At 43.5% G+C, this 19,729-nt stretch overlaps 1 protein-coding gene across 1 annotated transcript in view; it reads right to left on the bottom strand.

The window, feature by feature from the left end:
- celf2 (cugbp, Elav-like family member 2) overlaps positions 1 to 19,272 on the bottom strand; it is a 726,013-nt gene extending 706,741 nt beyond the window's left edge. The window contains exon 1 of the mRNA XM_078553002.1: positions 19,216 to 19,272. The gene's annotated coding sequence lies outside the window, so the exon portion shown is untranslated. The remainder of the gene's footprint in view (positions 1 to 19,215) is intronic.
- Between the last annotated feature and the right edge of the window lie 457 nt (positions 19,273 to 19,729).

Raw genomic sequence — 19,729 nt, 5'->3', positions numbered from 1 at the left:
CTTTATAAATGGTGGATTGGATGGCAGTGCACAATTCCATTGTTTTTTCAATTCTGAGAGTAGGTGCTAATGCTGGTTATGGTACTGGACAGGGATTGAGAGTTCAAATCCCAATATGGTAAATTGTGAAAGTGGATTCGGTAATCTGATAATTTGTGTTCTGGCATGAGGAAAATTTACCAGATTGTCCCAGAAAGTCAACAGGTCCACCAATATCCTCCAGGGAAGGAATCTGGTGTCTCTGCGTGGTCTGGCCTACAAGCGACTCAAGCCCCCTAAAGGGTGGCTCACTTTTAATACATTCTGCAGTGACCCAGCAAAGTTATCACCTAGTTGTGATCATTTGCTATGGAACACAACCATAAGGAGAATAATTCCCTGTCTGACACAATTGTTGAGTATCATTTGTATAAGAATTTTCCCCGCATTATACTTCATCATCCAGCTGAATGGGTGGACAGCCATCTGCCATTGCTATTCTTGGGCAACTGCCACAAAGGGGCATTTGAGTAGTGCAGGTGACCTCCCACCTTATCTAGGGAAACACCTTAGCTAAGTTAGCTGTCTTCCTCTGAGGAGATTGTAAATTAAATCATTGACATGACCCTACAGCATCACAGTGGAACGTAGACCACGATGACACCATTTTATGTAAGAATAGTAGGAATGCAAATATTTTGCTCATGACAGAAAGCAAATGTGTTCCCCAGTGGAGTGGTTATTTTCAAATGACTTTTACACGCATTTACTGAAGATTTGGAAGAAACTTGATTCAGAAGTGCATCTCTTCAATATATTCAACTTCATTGCCAGCAATGCTTGAAATTTTTTGTTAAGTGCTTAGTTTTACCCAGAATGCTCAAATATGAAAAGAGTCTTTCATCAAAATCAGGCATCTATTAGTCTTCAATGTCACCCTTGAGCAGTTGTGCTGAAGTGCATGAAGTCAAGCTACAGCTTTGAGTAATTCTTTGCATGAGTTTTGGACTTTTTCCATTGCAGTATTCTGAGCACATGTAACTAGGCAAAGTCAGCTTATTTTCTGTAGGTTAAAAAGGAAGTAAATTCCTTAAAGCACAAACCTTTTAAGTGATTTGTAGAGAGCCAAGGGGCCAAACACTCCCTTCTCTTTGATCCATCTCTAATTTGCTCCATGATTACTCAGATACAAAGCTCTATTCATGTTGATGCAAGCCAGCAGGCATGTAGTCCCCAGGCATGGCAGTTAAATTCCAACCAGGTTACTTCCTCCTCCTTTCATGACATTTCAACACGTTACCAATGTTTAGTTGTGTGCTACACTGCAGGCAAAGAAAATCCCTCGATAGGACAGAATATATTACTGTTATCACTTTTCTCAAACACTGTCTTCAGTTCTGCAACGTGGCACCAATGAGGTAAATGGCCACAATGTTCTTGGCAATGCTTTGAACCTATGTCCACCAGGCATCTCCACCAAGGAGTGCAGCCTCCTTGTAGCACAAAGGTGAATGAAAGATGCTGCCTCAGCTTCCGTTAACACAGCACCTCCCTTCCCATAATTAAAGGGGGTGAAACATCAGTGGGACATTCCTAGTCAGAATGGGTGATGTATGCACGCAACTGTGGTGCAATGCATAGGTTCAACATAATATTTACGAGACTGCTGATATCCTCAACCAGTGAAAGCCAAAGGACCATTGTTAAACCACCCTGACATCCCTCCAAACAGTGCCTGTTCCCAATGTGTGCACAGCATAACGAGCACTTGTGTACCAATGTATACCTCTAAGTACTGTGACAAATTGACCAATCTCTTCACAAAATTTCTGTCTGTACATTTACTTAGAAAAGAAAGATATGTTATAAAACTTGAAAGAAAAGTAACCTGGTGGAAATTTTTGTTAATAAGTAAACTTTGCTCAATCTTTTACATTGTCTGAATAAAATTGTGTCATTAAAGTTGTCAGCAGAAATTGGTAAAAATGCTCTCACCGTTTTCCCTTCAAGGATTATACAGAAAAGGTTGAGTTTGTGATATCACTGATTGGGCTGAGTGCATGGAAGGGGCACACTAGAATGGTTGAATGTTCTTTGCTCATTCCATTATATTGTCATTGTATCCTTAACTGACACTTCCAGTTAAAATTGAAGGAACCAATGGAAGCAGTGTTGCCAGGATCTTGTGGATCCTGCAGTGAGCAACTTGGAACTGTTCCAGTTATCATCTCAGCATGATGTTATCACCTTTGGCTATCATATTCTTTGAACTATCAATCCCATTCTCCATCCACTATTTAAATGCTGTGTTTATTAATGGAGATAGTTCACAGAAGGACCTGTATTTATATAGTGCCTTTCACAAACACAGGATGTCCCAAAACTCTTCACAGCCAATGACGTTCTTTTGAAGTGTAGTCACTGTTGTATTGTAGGAGATGCAGCAGCCAATTTGAACACAGCAAGCTCCCACAAACAGCAAAGTGATAATGGCCAGTTATTCTGCTCCAGTGATGTCGGTTGAGGGACAAATATCGGCAAGGACTCTGAGGATAATTCCCTTGCTCTGTTTTGAAATAGTACCATGGAATCTCTTATGTCCACCCAAGAGGGCAGACGGGGCCTCAGTTTGATGTCTCATTCAAAAGAAGGCACCACCGACAGTGCAGCACTCCCTCAGTACTGCATTTAGACTACTTCTGTTGTCAACCTATCCTTTATATCCACTACTCTGTGTGTGTCAGGGCAGAACTTCTAAACTTCAGCCTTATTTGAGTTTAGTTAGTTTGTTCTTGCGTGTCCAACTTCTGGGCTCACAGTTCAAATGAAACAAATGATCTGGTTAAGTTAACGCTGTCCTCTCCCTCCTCAGTTTGACGATCTGGATGACTCATCAGACTGATTAACAAGACGATTCTTTTGCAGCCCAGAAATCTGTTCCGTGCAGACTTATGAATAAACTGGAGATATTCAACCCTTTCCTTGTGAGAGACAACTGATCTAATCTAAGCACAATTGGGGTCCTGGGAGCGTGCTGAAGCGATAATTCATTCAGTGACAACCCTCCCTGGTTTTTGTACATCTATAATGGGCTCAGGCAATTCTTTACATTTTTGGTATTCAACGGATGGCAAAATTAAACCAGTTATTTTTTTAGTTGGGATTTAATGATTGCTAGCTTCAAAAACGATGGCTGAAGGAGGACGTGGGTAAATAATGGCCTTATTCAGAGATAAAATGGATTAAATTTGGTAAGAATTTTCTAGATCCATCAGAAAATAATAAGAGTAAAGCTAAGTAAAAGTGGGATGAGCATATGAAGCAGAAAATAGTTTGAAGTTAGCTCATCTCCAATGCTGATACACCTTACTGAATATCTGCAGGATGCTTAAGGAAAGATCTACATTTATATAGCACTATTTTTTGATCACCAAACATCTTGAAGCACTTTCTAGCCATGTATACATTCAAAATAAGTTAGAGTTTGTCAAGCGATTAAGAGAGTTTATTTTCTGGTTTAAAAAGTTACTTACATTAGTGAATATTTCTTAACATTTAAAAAGTATTTCATTATAAAATTCTAAACTGCCTTTTACCCATTTTTTTTCCATCACTAAACTTTCGCTTGCATTTTAAAAGAAATCAAGGCAACATCGGACCATCTCCTATACTTTCACTCATTCACTTTGCAGGGCCTTAAACCAAGAAAATCCTTACCTCCCTCAATTTTCCCTTCCTCCTACAATCTATAAACCCCAAGCTTGGTGTCACCTAAGAAAGAAAAGAGAAAGATTTGCGTTGATATGGCACCTTATGACATCTCTCAGAAGCATCTCGCAATGTTTTACTTGTAATGCATTATTTTGCAGTGCAGCGACTGTTGCTATGCAGGTGAAACGAGCAGCCATTTTGTGCACAGCAAATAACAATAAAGTTAGTTTCTGCTTGAACAGCTTTACTTTATTCTGAGGGACATTGGCTAGCCAGGACACCTGAGGAACTTCCTTCTCTCCTTCAAATCATGCCACGTAAATGTTGTTGACCACCAATACTACTGGAAAAAGCAGATTATGAACGTGGGTTCATTTAACATCTCATCTTAAGAGTGGGCACATCAGATAATGTAACACTCCCGGAGAGCTGCACTAACAGGACAAACTTAGATCAACACCCAGACTTGAACCCACAATGTCCTGAATCGAAGGCTGGAAGGCAAACAAATAAGCCAAGCTGACAACAACCTAACCACCATAGTTTGATTTCTTTAATTTTCTTTCTTGCTCTCTCCAAAGGAGGTCCTGTGGCACAGTGGGTAGCAGCCCTGCTTCGGAGCCAGAAGCTCCTGGTTCAAATCCCACTCCAGGACTTGATGACCAAGGAAGATGCGTTCATAACGTGGCCAAACAGGTTGAGTATCAACTTGTAAATCCTCCCAATGCATGCCAATGGCAGGCAGTAAAAGCTGAAGAGATTACTGGTCAGCTGTGTGATTGAAGCCTCGACCATCACTTTGCATAGCTCCAGGACAACAATGTGCATGTTGACACAGCAACTTGGGTTCCTTGTGGGGTCAGTTGGCAGGATGGTTGGTGCCAACAGCGTGGGGTTCAATATCTGTTCTGACTGGGTCGTGGCGCTATGGATTGAACCTGCCCTTGGGTAGAGAACCAAAAAAGACTCTTTTCAATGTTACGGTAGGATACTGCACTATGATTCTTGGTAAGAATATTTTATTCAGTTAAGATAGAATGGTATCATCAATGAAGGCTCAAGCTGATCTAATTGACTCTCAGTCAAGCAACACCTTGGTTTTAAAATTCTCATCCTTTAAGTCCATCCAATGACTTCATGCGTCCCCATATCTGTAATCTCCCCAGCCCTACAATCCTGAGATAACTCTGCTCATCCAATTCTTTTCTCTTGCACATCCCTGATTTTAATCATACCATCAATAGCGACCGTGCCTTCAGCTGTCTAGACCCTAAGCTCTGGAATTCCCTCCCCAAACCTTTTTAGCTCTCTTCCTTTAAGATGCCCCTTAAAACCCAATTCTTTTACCAAGCTTTTGACCATCTGCCTAGCATCTTCCTATGTGGTTCGAGTGTCCAATTTTGCTTCATAACGCTCCTGTGAAGTACCTTGGGGCTGTTTCTTGCATTAAAGGCGCTATATGCTGTTGTATAATTCCTTGAATGATGTCCCTGGTAATATATTTAAGCAGTGACAAAAAAATTCTACTAACTTTCTCCTCCCACTATCCCCAAAGGGCCCATCTACAATCCCCTCTCTTGGAGGATTCTGAATTGTAGCTTCCAACAAGACTAACATTGGTAATTAGGCCTCACATTACAGCTATTTTCAGTCTCACTAGTATTAAAAACAAATCTATTACTGTAGATTGGGTGGACCCACACCACAGTGTTATGACCACTGTATAGGATGTTTATGTTTTAAACAGTTTCCTTTAATTCAAAGTAATAGTTTGGAGATGGGGAAGTGACCTCCTATGAAGTCTGCCTGGAGACAAGCCCATGTGACCATGGGGACAGGGGCCCAGTCAAAGATTATGGAAGTAAGATGCAAGCTTTAACAGCTGGACCACAAAAGAGGAGGCAACTGGTTTTGCTGTGTCCAAACTTTCAGGATCTGTCAGACCCAGAGATTTGGGGAAGATGAGCCAACAACAGGTGCTGCTGTGCCCAGCAGAGGAAAAAGGACTGTTTTTGGGTTAACCATCAAGCAGAGTGCTGGTGAGGACGGAACCCCTGTTCAAAGAAATGAAGCTGGAGGAGAGTAAAAGACCAGTTAGCTGCTTTGCTATTGTAAGTCTATTCAGTTGCACTCAGAAGATTGAGCAGGGGACAGTGGAAGATTCACCATGATGGGGTAGGGAGAGGAGGCCCTGTTAAAGCTGGGAGGATCTTGGGACTTTAAACACAAGACGATGGCCAGGATTCTTTTGCCCTGCCACAACAGGTTCCCACGCGGTGGATGCGGTAAGCCATTCAAATCTCCGTTGACTTTGGCGGGACTGGTAGATCCGACCAGCAGAAAGGCAGCAAACCCCGTCCTATAGTTCTGCTGAGTGCCATGTAACGTGGCATGGGGTTTTCGCTTGTATTTGGTAGTTAACAGGGAATATCTTTCCTTAAGTGTAGTGTATTAGTTACCACCTACGTTGGGTTTAGTCGATATTGATTTTGGTTTGCTAGTTACAGTGAAATTCTTAAAACGTGAAATCTTGTCATGTGATTCCCTTGTGTCAATGACTGGGAAATTCATACCTCTTTTTAAAAGTTATTGGTCTCTATGGGGATCATAATAAGAGACACCTACAGATTCTTGTCAGGTAAGTGTATCAAAGGATATGGAGCCAAGGCAGGTAAATGGAGTGGAGGCACACATCAGTGAATTGAAAGAGGGCAGGCTCAAGGGGCTGAATGGCCTGCTGCATTCCTATTTCCGGTTTTAGTCAAAAAAAATTAAAAATGCTAGAAAGACTCCAAAGGCAGCATCATAGCAACAGTTGTGAATTTTGACAAACAGGACGTGCCTTTCTCTACGACAACTGATAAAAAAAGAGATGCAAGTAATCATCAGAGGAAGAACCATAAGAGTGAGACAACAATTCTCCTGTTTTTCAAACAGCCAATCAACCTTACTCCGACACAAGTGCATGTTTCTGAAAGTAGTCCATTTAAAAAACAAAATGGAAACTGTCGAAAGCACTTTACAGAGCAGAGGGTAAGACTGGGATGGTGAAACAGAAAAAAAATTGCTAGATGGATGGTGTTGTGGTTCAACAGAGTATCTTCAAAGCACATGACTCTTCAAAGGTTGTTGAAATCAGGGAGGGTGGTGGTGAGTAAAAGCAGAAAATTCTGGAAAAAGCAGGTCTGGCAGCATCTGTGGAGGTAGAAACAGAGTTAACGTTTCGAGTCTGTATGAATCTTCTTCAGGGTGGTGGCAAGACTTGTTTAATAGGTTTCATGAGAAACAAAATGCCCCAAAGCGCTTCACACAGGAGCATTATCAAATAAAATTTGACATTGAGCCATAAAGAGCTGATATTCGGGCAGGTGACTAAAAGCTTGGTCAAAGAAGTAGGTTCTATGGAGTGGTTTAAAGGAGGACAGACAGTTGGAGAGGGTTAGGGAAGGAATTCCAGAGCTTAAGACGTCTGCAGCTGAAGACACAGCCAACAATGGTGGACTGACTTCCATCAGGGATCCTTAAGGTGGAAAAATTGGAGGAGTACAAGTGCCTGAGGGTTGTGGAGTGAAGGTTACAGAGATAGTGGGGGAAAAGACCACAGATGGATTCGAGAACAAACATGAGAACTGGAAAATTGAGGCGTTGCTTAACTGAGATACAATATAGATCAGTGATCACAGGAGTATTGAGGAAGGGCTTGGGAGAGTTCCGCCTAGAGGTGATAAAGGCATGGATGGGAGTTTCACAGCAGATGAACTGAGGCAAAGGTAGAGTTTGGTGATGTTAAGGAGGTGGAAGTAGGCAGTCTTAGTAATGCTGTGGGCATTTGGTTGGAGGCTCATGGCGGGGCCAAGGTTGCGAACAGTATGCTTCATCTTCAGATAGTTGCCAGGGTAATATAATATGTGCGTATATATTGGTGTGTGCACAGGAGTGCAAGTGCATATATTAGCTGTCTACAGCACGTTAATGGTAATTTAAAGACATGCTGATAATATCCCAGGACTTCTTCCTGATACTGGTACAAGCTACCTATAACTTGGTTTGGTCAGTTACAACTGACTGACCATGACATCCAAAAATGATTTTCTTGTATGTCCTTAGAAGAGTTAAGACACACAAGTATATTCAAAATAAAATTGTGAATTCCAAAGCCAAGTTCTCCAGTAAATCAATAGCTTGTAAGGTCTGCTTAAAGCAGCATTAATGTCCATTACAAGCAATTTGTTCAATATTGAACTCTACTGCAAGAGTTTGGGGCTTGTAATCTTGTCAAAAGGTGACTAATTGTTGATGTACCTGCATCACTGAAGCTGAATGAAATGAATCTAGACTTTTACATTGGACATGTTAATAGTTAAACTGTCTGTTTTATGGTCTACATTATTTGTCACTTGCCCCATCTTGTTTCAAGTAATATGACATTATTTTATGAGTTTCCATAATCCACTTGTCTTAAAGAAATGTCAATGGCTTTTTCGGAGATTCGCAAGTGTTCAACAATCCTGCATTTGGTCTTAAGGCATGCCCAAAGGGTTCTTGCCTAAAGTTAGAATCCACAGTTAATCACAGAATCACACAGTGCAGAAGAGGCCCTTCAGCCCATCGAGTCTGCACCGACACGTGAGAAACACCTGACCTACCTATCTACCTAATCCCATTTACCAGCACTTGGCCCATAGCCTTGAATTTTATGACGTGTCACGTGCTCATCCAGGTACTTTTTAAAGGATGTGAGGCAACCCGCCTCCACCACCCTCCCAGGTAGTGCATTCCAAACCGTCACCACCCTCTGGGTAAAAACGTTTCTCCTCACATCCCCCTAAACCTCCTGCCCCTCACCTTCAACTTGTGTCCACTCGTGACTGACCCTTCAACTAAGGGGAACAGCTACTCCCTTTCCATCCTGTCCATGCCCCTCAATCTTGCGCACCTCGATCAGGTCACCCCTCAGTCTTCTCTGCTCCAATGAAAACAACCCAAGTCTATCCAACCTCTCTTCATAACTTAAATGTTTCATCCCAGGTGACATCCTGGTGAATCTCCTCTGCACCCCCTCCAGTGCAATCACATCCTTCCTATAATGTGGCAACCAGAACTGCACACACTACTCCAGCTGTGGCCTCACCAAGGTTCTATACAACTCCAACATGACCTCCCTACTTTTGTAATCTATGTCTCGATTGATAAAGGCAAGTGTCCCAAATGCCTTTTTCACCATCCCACTAACATGCCCCACTGCCTTCAGAGATCTATGGACACACATGCCAAGGTCCCTTTGTTCCTCAGAACTTCCTAGTGTCATGCCATTTATTGAATACTTCCTTGTCAAATTACTCCTTCCAAAGTGTATCACCTCACTCTTTTCAGGGTTAAATTCCATCTGCCACTTATCTGACCATTTGACCATCCCATCTATATCTTCCTGTAGCCCAAGACCTCACTGTTAACCACCCTGGCCAATCTTTGTGTCATCCGCAAACTTACTAATCCTACCCCCACATAGTCATCTATGTCGTTTATATAAATGACGAATAATAGGGGACCCAGCATAGATCCCTGTGGTACGCCACTGGACACGGGCTTCCAGTCACTAAAGCAGCTGTCTGTCATCACCCTCTGTCTCCTACAACTAAGCCAATTTTGAATCCACCTTATCAAATTACCCTGTATCCCATGTGCATTTGACTTCTTTATAAGTCTCCCATGTGGGACCTTGTCAAAGGCTTTGCTGAAATCTATATAAACTACATCAACTGCACTACTCTCATCTACACCTCTGGTCACCTCCTCAAAAAATTCAAACAAATTTGTTAGGCATGACCTCCCTCTGACAAAGCCATGCTGACTATCCCTGATCAAACTTTCCCTCTCCAAGTGGAGATAAATACTCTCCTTCAGAATTTTCTCCAATAGTTTCCCTACCACTGACATGAGACTCACTGGTCTGTAGTTCCCTGGCTTATCTCTACAACCCTTCTTAAACAGCGGAACCACATTAGCTGTTCTCCAGTCCTCTGGCACCTCCCCCATGGCCAGAGAGGAATTAAAAATTGGGTCAGAGCCCCTGCAATCTCCTCCCTTGCCTCCCTCAGCAGTCTGGGACACAAATCATCCGGACCTGGAGATCTGTCCACTTTTAAGCCTGCCAACACTTCCAATACCTTGTCACTCCCTATATCAATTTGCTCAAGAACCTCGCAGTCTCTCTCCCCGAGTTCGATACTTTCGTCCTCATTCTCTTGGGTGAAGACGGATGTGAAGTATTCGCTCAACACTCTACCGATGTCCTCTGGCTCCAGCCAAAGATTGCCCCCTTGGTCCCTAATAGGCCCCACTTTTTCCCTGGTTATCCTCTTCCCATTGATATACTTATAGAATATCTTGCGATTTTCCCTACTTTTATCAGCCAGAGCTTTCTCATATCCCCTCTTTGCTCTCCTAATTGCTTTCTTAAGTTCTACCCTGCACTTTCTGTACTCCACTAATGCCTCTGCTGATTTGCTTCCCTTGTACCTGCTAAAAGCCTCTCTTTTCCTTTTCATCGTATCCTGAATATCTCTGGTCATCCATGGTTCTCTGGGCTTGTTACTCCTTCCTATCACCCTAGAGGGAACATGTTGAACCTATACCCTCCCAATTTCCTTTTTGAATGCCCCCCACTGCTCCTCTGTAGATTTCCCCACAAGTAGCTGTTCCCAGTCTACCTTTGCCAGATCCTGCCTGAGTTTACTAAAATCCGCTCTCCCCCAATCCAAAACATTTTTTTGCAACTTGTCTATTTCTTTGTCCATAACAAACTTAAATTGTACCATGTTGTGGTCGCTATCACTAAAATGCTCCCCCACCACCACCTCAGCCACCTGTCCGGCTTCATTCCCCAGAATTAGATCCAGCACTGCGCCGTCCCTTGTTGGACCCTCTACATATTGACCTAAAAAGTTCTCCGGTACACATTTCAAGAAATCCACTCCATCCAAGCCCTTAACACTATACCTATCCCAATTAATGTTGGGAAAGTTGAAATCACCGAATATAATTACCCTATTGTTATTGTCTTTACACACCTCTTTGTGCACATTGTGCACATATTTGCTCCTCAATTTCCCGCTGACTATCTGGGGGTCTATAATAAACACCTAATAATGTGGTTGCCCCTTTTTTATTCCTAAACTCTACCCACAAAGCTTCATTCGATGCCCCCTCCAAGATATCATCTCTCCTTACTGCAGTAACTGACTCCTTAACAATAATGCGATGCCTCCTCTTTTACCCCCCACATCTCGCCTGAAGATCCTATATCCCGGAATGTTAAGCTGCCAATCCTGCCCTTCCCTCAACCACGTCTCAGTGATGGCTACTATATCACAATTCTATGTGTCAATCCTCACCCTTAACTCATCCGTTTTACCAGTGATACTCCTGGCATTAAAGAAGAGGCCATCCAGCCTTGCCTTACTCCCTTGAAGCTTAATGCAGCTGTACTCCCTCTGACTTGATTGTTTTACTGTATTATGATGTGTCCCTATTCTGCTAACATTCTGTGTCCCCTCCCCCTGCCAAATTAGTTTAAACTCCTCCCAACAGCACTAGCAAACCCACCTGCAAGGATGTTAGTCCTGCTTTGGTTCAGATGTAGACCGTCCCACTTGTACAGGTCCCACCTTCCCCAGAAACGGTCTCAGTGATCCAGTAATCTAAAACCCTCCCTCCTGCACCAACTCTTAAGCCACGTATTCATCTGCGCTATTCTCCTATTTCTGTGCTCGCTAACATGTAGCACTGGGAGTAATCCAGAGATTACAACCCAAGAGGTCCTGCTTTTTAGTCTACTGTCTAACTCCCTGAATTCTTGATGCAAGACCTCATCCCTCTTTCTACCTATGTCATTGGTACCAACATGTACCATGACCTCTGCCTTATCACCCTTCCCCTTCAGGATGCCCTGCAGCTGTTCAGTGACATCCCGGACCCTGGCACCAGGGAGGCAACACACCACCCTGGAGTCACGTTGACGGCCACAGTAGTGCCTATCTGTTCCCCTGACTATAGAATCCCCTATTACTATTGCTCTTCCTCTCTTCCTCCCCTCCTGTACAGACAGGCTGCTTATGGTGCCAGAATCTTGGCTCTGTCTGCACTCCCTGGAGGAACCAGCGTCCTCCAAAATGGAATACCGATTTGCGAGCGGGACCCCAGGGGACTCCTGAACAACCTGCCTGTTTCTCTTGGACTGCCTGGTGGTCACCCATTCCCTTCCTTCCTCATGTTCTTCAGCTGCGGTGTAACCACCTCTCTAAACGTGCTGTCGACAATGCTCTCAGACTTGCGGATGCCCCACAGTGTCCCCAGCCGCTGTTCCAGCTCTGAAACCCGAGCATCCAGGAGCTGCAGCTGGACACACTTCCTGCACACATGCTGGTCCCGGGCACTGGAAATGTTCCCGGTTTCCCACACGGAGCACAAGTAGCACACCATGGCTTTGAGCTCTCCTGCCATGACTTATCCCTTTAAATTAAACCTTTTAAATTAATTACTCTAGGGCCCTTCTTTCCTGATCCCATATACAAACTATAAACCACAAAAAGACCTTAAACAAAAGTGATAAAAGTAGTAAATACTTACCCGGCCTTACCCACTACTTACCAGTCATTTCTCTTCCTTGTAGCCTCTACTGCTGCAGCAGGGCAAGACCACTCAGGGGAATATTCTGGGGGTCCGGTTTCAAATGTCACCATCAGATGGTGGAATTTGAATTCAATAAAAATGACCATGGACCATTGTCGATTGTTGTAAAACTAATGTCCTTTAGGAAATCTGCCATCCCTACCTTGTCTGGCCCATATGTAACTCTTAAATGCCCTCTGACATGGCTAAACAAGCCACTAAGTTATACCAAACTGCTACAAAGTCTCAAAAAAAGAATGAAACCGGTTGGACCACTCGGCACCGGAAGCGACAATGGCAAACTCAGCCCTGTCGACCCTGCAAAGTCCTCCTTACTAACATCTGGGTGCTTGTGCCAAAATTGGGAGAGCTGCCTCACAGACTAGTCAAGCAACAGCCTGACATAGTCATACTCACGGAATCATATCTTACAAGTAATGTCCCAGACACCACCATCACCATCCCTGGGTACATTCTGTCCCACTGGCAGGGCAGACCCAGCGGAGGTGGCGACACAGTGATATACAGTCAGGAGGAAGTTGCCCTGGGAGTCCTCAACATCGAATCCAGACCCCCCAAGAAGTCTCAAGGCACCAGGTCAAACATGGGCAAGGAAACCTTGTGATGATTACCATGTATTGCCCTCCCTCAGCTGATGAATCAGTGCGCCTCCATGTTGAACACCACTCGGAGAAAGCATTGAGAGTGGAAAAGGCACAGAATGTACTCTGGGTGGGCAATTTCAATGTCCATCACCAAGAGCGGCTCGGTAGCACCACTACTGACCGAGCTGGCTGAGTCATAAAGGACATAACTGCTTGACTGGGTCTGCGGCAGGTGGTGAGGGAACCAACAAGAGGGAGAAACATACTTGACCTCATCCCCACCAACCTGCCTGCCACAGATGCATTTGTCCATGACAGTATCGGTAGGAGTGACCACCGCACAGTCATTGTGGAGACGAAGTCCGGACTTCACATTGAGGAAACCCTCCATCGTGTTGTGTGGCACTACCACCGTGCTAAATGGGATAGATTTCAATCAGATCTAGCAACTCAAGACTGGGTAACCATGAGGTGCTGTGGGTCATCAGCAGCAGCAGAATTGTACTCGAACACAATCTGTAACCTCATGGCCCAGCATATACCCCACTCTACCATTACCATCAAGCCAGGGGATCAACCCTAGTTCAATTAAGAATGCAGGAGGGCATGCCAGGAGCAGCACCAGGCATGCATAAAAATGAGGTATCAACCTGGTGAAGCTATAACATAGGACTACTTGCGTGCCAAACAGCATAAGCTGCAAGTGATAGACGGAGCTAAGCGATCCCACAACCAACAGATCAGATCTAAGCTCTGCAGTCCTGCCACATCCAGTTGTGAATGGTGATGGACGATTAAACAACTCACTGGAGGAGGAGGCTCCATAAATATTCCCATCTTCAATGATGGAGGAGCTCAGCGCATCAGTGCAAAAGATAAGGCTGAAGCATTTGCAATAATCTTCAGCCAGAAGTGCCGAGTGGATGATCCATCTCAGCCTCCTCTGGAGGTCCCCGGCATCACATATGTCAGTCTTCAGCCAATTCAATTTACTCCATGTGATATCAAGATATCAGTATTGCTGGTTACTGCAAAGGTTAGGGGCCCTGACAATATTCTGGCAATAGTATTGAAGACTTTGTTCTCCAGAGCTTGCCGCACCCCTAGCCAAGCTGTTCCAGTACAGCTACAACACTAGCCTCTACCCGGCTATGTGGAAAATTGTCCTGATATGTCCTGTACACAAAAAGCAGGACAAATCCAACCCAGCCAATTACTGCCTCATCAGTCTACTCTCCATCATCAGTAAAGTAATGGAAGGGGTCATCAATAGTGCTATCAAGTGCCACTTGACTAACAATAACCTACTCACTGACGCCCAGTTTGGGTTCTGCCAGGGCCACTCAACTTCTGACATCTTTACAGCCTCGGTTCACACATGAATAAAAGAGCTGAACTCCAGAGGTGAGGCCAGATTGATTGCCCATGGGGTCAAGGCCGCATATGACCAAGTGTGGCAACAAGAAGCCCTAGAAAAACTGGAGTCAATGGGGATCAGGGGGAAAACTCGCTAGTGTTTGGAGTCATACCTAGCACAAAGGAAGATGATTGTGGCTGTTGGAGGTCAGTCATCTCGGCTCCAGGACATCACCGCAGGAGTCCCTCAGGGTAGTGTCCTCGGCCCAACCATCTTCAGCTGCTTCAATGACCTTCCTTCCATCATAAGGTCAGCAGTGGGGATATGTTCACTGATGATTGCACAATGTTCAGCACCATTCGTGACTCCTCAGATACTGACGCAGTCCATGTCCAAATGCAGCAGGACCTGGACAATATCCAGGCTTGGGCAGACAAGTGGCAAGTAACATTCGTGCCACACAAGTACCAAGCAATGACCACCTTCAACAAGAGAGAATCCAACCATCGCCCCTTGACGTTCAATGGCATTACCATCATTGAATCCCCCACTATCAACATCCTGGGGGGTTGCCATTGACCAGAAACTGAACTGGACTAGACATATAAATACTGTGGCTACAAGAGCAGTCAGAAGCTAGGAATCCTGCGATGAGTAGCCCATTTCCTGACTCCCCAAAGCCTGTCCACCATCTACAAGGCGCAAGTCAGGAGTGTGATGGAATACCCTCCACTTGCCTAGATGAGTGCAGATCCCACAACACTCAAGAAACTCGACACCATCCAGGACAAAGCAGCCCACTTGAATGGCAACCCATCCACAAACATTCACTCCCTCCACCTCCGATAGCAGCAGTGTGTAACATCTACAAGATGCACTGCAGGAATTCATCCCCAAGGCTCCTTAGACAGCACCTTCTAAATCCATGGCCACTACCATCCAGAAGGACAAGTGCTGCAGATGGATGGGAACACCACCACCTGCAAGTTCCCCTCCAAGTCACTCATCATTCTGCCTTGGAAATATATTGCCATTCATTCACTGTCTGCTGGGTTAAAATCCTGGAACTCCCTCCCTAACAGCACTGTGGGTGTACCTACACCATAAGGACTGCAGCGATTCAAGAAGGCAGCACAGCACCACCTTCTCAAGGGCAACTAGGGATGGGCAATAAATTCTGGCCAAGCCAGCGAAGCCCACATCCCATGAATGAATAAAAAAAAACATGGCCGTTTCTTTGCTATCAGAGTTTTGTGATAGACCTGTACACTAACAAAGCTGGATAAAACACATGAAGGGGAAGGGAATAGAAGGATATACTGATAAGATCAGATGAAGTGAGGTGGGAAGAAGATTACGTGCAGCGTAAACACATGCATAAATCAGTTGGGCTGATTGACCTGTTGCTGTGCTATACATTCCATGTAATTCAGTGCTTTACTATAGTAATTTCATCCCAAGGTGCTTTGTAGGAACATTATCAGACCTGTATGCTTATAAAGTATTGAACTGTTGTGGTTCTATAAAAAAAATGCAATTAAATTTAGGAAATGCGCAAAGTAATTTTGTCAACAAGAAAGATCACAGGTTCTACTGTAGAGTTTCACAAAACTGCACCAAGAGCAAGACTTTCACACATGCACATTGTCCTTTAAACTGCGAGGACGTTAATCTGTTTGTGAGCTGAACTACCTGTTCGCGATGGCTAAGATTTGTGGGCAACACCATGTTGTCTCCAGGAGCCTCGAGCTACGCCACACATGCATTGCATGCTCCTCAGTTTAGATTAGAGAACCTGCCATCAGTTCCGAGGCTATTTAGCTCCTTGAGAAGTGTGTAACGGGCAGGATCTGAGGTGCGCAGTGATTTGATCCCTGCTAATCCTCTGGATTGCACAGAAACCTCAGCAGCAAAATCACAAGCTCCTGCACATCTTGATTTGAGGTTGTTATTATTGCCAACCTTAGGCCAATTACTTTCTTGCTCAGCAAATGAGGAAACCGGGACCTTGAGACACTAACTGAAATACAATTGAAATTCGTGAATCTGTCTCAGCTTTAAATCCAAACATGAGAGAGAGCAGGGGCAGTTAGGTGAGTAAGAAAGAGTGTAGGACTGTTGAATTCTGAGCTCTGATATTATAGCAGTCTTATATCACAGCTGAAGATTGTTAGTGTCAGTGGACACACAGAAGAAACATAGGAAACTATGATTACTGGAAAAGGCTTTAAACCCAGAATTCTGGACCTCTTTATCCAGGAACCAAGTCCACCTGTCAATCTTCTTGCACGCTCTCCAATCTCCTTTATCGCCAAGATCTCCATGCATCAGATCTGACATTAATTTTACTGACCATCAGCTTGTGCCCTCACGTTAACCTTTCAGCAGACATTATTGCCAGGGAACTTTTGGTCCCTCAGCGTCTCCTAAACCTAAACGAGTGCTATTTTCTGCAACAACCAAGCTGCTTGTTTAGTCAATATTACCAATACCCTTTGTGTGAAATACATCCGCCTGAATCCCCCGATTGACGCCCAAGTTCTGAATTTTATATTACATTCCCATCGATCCCGTCAGTCCAAACAATGTGTCAGGGTCATGTCATCAATCCCCTTCATTTTAAAAAAAAAATGTTTATTAGGTCACATCAAAGTCTTCTCTTTTCCAATAAGCACAAGCCCAACTTCTTTAACATTCCCTCATGATTTATTTTTCCAAGATTGGACATCATTTTAATGGCTTTATACTGCACTCTCTCTCTTTCTCTCTCTCTCTCTCTCTCTCTCTCGGGAAATAATATCCCATCACAGGTGTGGTGACCAATATTGGATGCAATACTGAAGAGGATGGAATCAGCCACAATATCACTTCCTTATGATTTGAATTCTGAGAGAAAACGTGTGTTTTTAATACTTGTGTTTATGCCCTAAGACAAGAAGAGATGTTGAGTCTGGCATTCCGTAATCCTATACCACAATACACTTTTTAGTCCCCAGAAACATGGATTCAGATAGCATGACCTATATATTTGGATCATCTTGGGGGACATAATGCTTTGTGATTTTTAAAAAAAATTACTGACAAGACACGGTGTGCCTTTATCTATCCCACTTCTGTCGTACACAAGGATAATTAAATCTGTGTGAGAATTTTAAAGGTAGGTCCACAATTTGTTTTGGTGTAAAGAAATGAGTTAACAGTCATTGGATAAAACACAGGCGCAATTAGTGACTATTAATACATATACTGACAACAGGAAAGGATGAATGTACAGTGCTCTGCCCAGCAAACCTGCTGCACTGAAGCCGCTATCTCAGCCGATTTCTGAAGTAATTATTCCAATATACCCTCAACAGTAGTTACACAGATAGTTGAATACAGTGAATTGGACAATGCGTGCTTTAGAATCACCAATGCTCTGCAGCACATTCACAACGCACCTTCCACATGCACTGAAACACAAATAAACACCCACAGATCTGCGGCAATGCAAAAATATTTAGCCCTTGTCAAAAGTGCTAAGACACCACATAGCTTGTGTTGACCTTACACTGTCCCTGCTTTTGCCATTGTGTTTAAGGGTTAAGGGTTAGCCTTGCTGTTGATACTTAAAGGCATAGCCCTTACTTACAGAGCATGGTTTGTTAAAATAAGCACACATTACATTGTGCTTGCTCCACAGCAGGATGACTGCCTTATGCCAAATACGTTAGTTAGATTTTTTGTGAATAATGTAAGAAAATGTGACTGCTTCTCTTTTTGTTTTATGATATTATTTTGAACCCGATTAACATTTCTCCACAGAGCTTTTCATTAAAAAAAAAATGAAGGAGGGTTGTTTCAGGCAGCGACAGGAAGGTATTTTGACTTTTCAGTGTTGTCTTGTGCATTGTTTTAGAAATTGCTCTTCTTGAATGAGCAGTAGATCAAGGTTCATCTGCTGTTACAGACTCAGCAAGCCGGGGTAACTGAGGATAATCTGATCGCTGCTTTACGCGATGATGTTGGATCCCCCTGGATTAAGGCTACTGAAACTCTGAAGAAATAGAGCACAGTTCTGAAACCTGTCATTAACAACCGGCCTTTTATGGCTGGACACCCGGAGTACGTCTAAACGTCTTGAAGCTTTCTTTAAAAAGTATAAATCATTTTTATGAACCGTCACAAGAAAACTGAAACGAGACAAATACTGCTGAGTGCTTTTTCTATTTTAGGAAGACAAAGTGCAAAGTTGCCGACATGTAGCAAATGGCAGCGTATTGGTTTACAAAGTCATTAGATCACTTTTTCTTCACCGGTCTCTCCATTGCCAGCTGTTGACATCTGGTCTCACATGAGGAGAAAAGCATGTATATAATACATATAACACACATACACACACACACACACACACACACACACATGCGCACACAACAAAATGACTTAAAAGCACAACGCGCACACATCCAGACGCAGAGAACAAAGTGACTTTAATATTAGATCAATGTTGCTAACTGCTTACTGGAAAGTAAAGGCTTGTCAAAAAAAAAATGAAACAAATGCTGGACGAAACTAGGACTAGACAGCATCAAATGCTTGCCTATTCACAGGGATTGTAAGTCTGCTCCTTGTTTTTCACCCAACAGACAAGTCAATGCTGAAGGATGCATCATCAGTAATGACACGAATGCAGTTATCACCTATTATGAGTGAGAAGCAAAGGTCAGATAAATGGCAATGACACCCCACTATAAACACCCCCCCCAACCCGCATTGTCTTCTTGCGCTCAGAAATATCACAGCAGGAAGACCATTCAGCTTCTATGAGAAACACAAAGCTCATATGATTCAAAATATCTTGACAATGGAAATGCAATTAAAATTTTAAAAAAGAGGAAATAAAATCGGTCTTACCAGGCTCTTGAAGACTCGGGTTCAAATAAATGTTACTCTAAAAGATATCTCTTCCCTTTTTTTTTTGTTTATATCCTAGAGAGTGAAAATAAATGGAGACGGTTAAAAATTTTCCCTCTGGAATCTTTCAGCTGTCCTGCACAAACACACACACACACAGACACACATACAAACACACACACATACACACACACAGACAGACACACACACACAAAACATAAATAGGGCTTCTTCAGTAATTTGCTTTTCCTGTCAATGCTGCATCATTCTGTCCCGCCCCTCCCTTCCCACTGGGTTTTTGACTACCTGCTGGCTTTCCTTGAAGAGCTTCTGTGAGAAACGGCAAAAAAGAAGGGAGGAAGCATGCTGGAACATTGCTGTCTGGTATCTGGGTCCTGCTGAAGCTTCTGTTTTCTTTTGTAACCCCACCCCCAGCAACCAGCCCTGCTGTCAATTCAGCCTGTGCAGTGTGTGTGTATATATATATATATATATATATAAACCATCACTATTT

This window comes from Cetorhinus maximus, chromosome 12, assembly GCF_964194155.1.
Source record: "Cetorhinus maximus chromosome 12, sCetMax3.hap1.1, whole genome shotgun sequence".
NCBI classification, from domain to species: Eukaryota; Metazoa; Chordata; class Chondrichthyes; order Lamniformes; family Cetorhinidae; genus Cetorhinus; species Cetorhinus maximus.
This window is presented reverse-complemented; position numbering and strand designations above follow the sequence as displayed.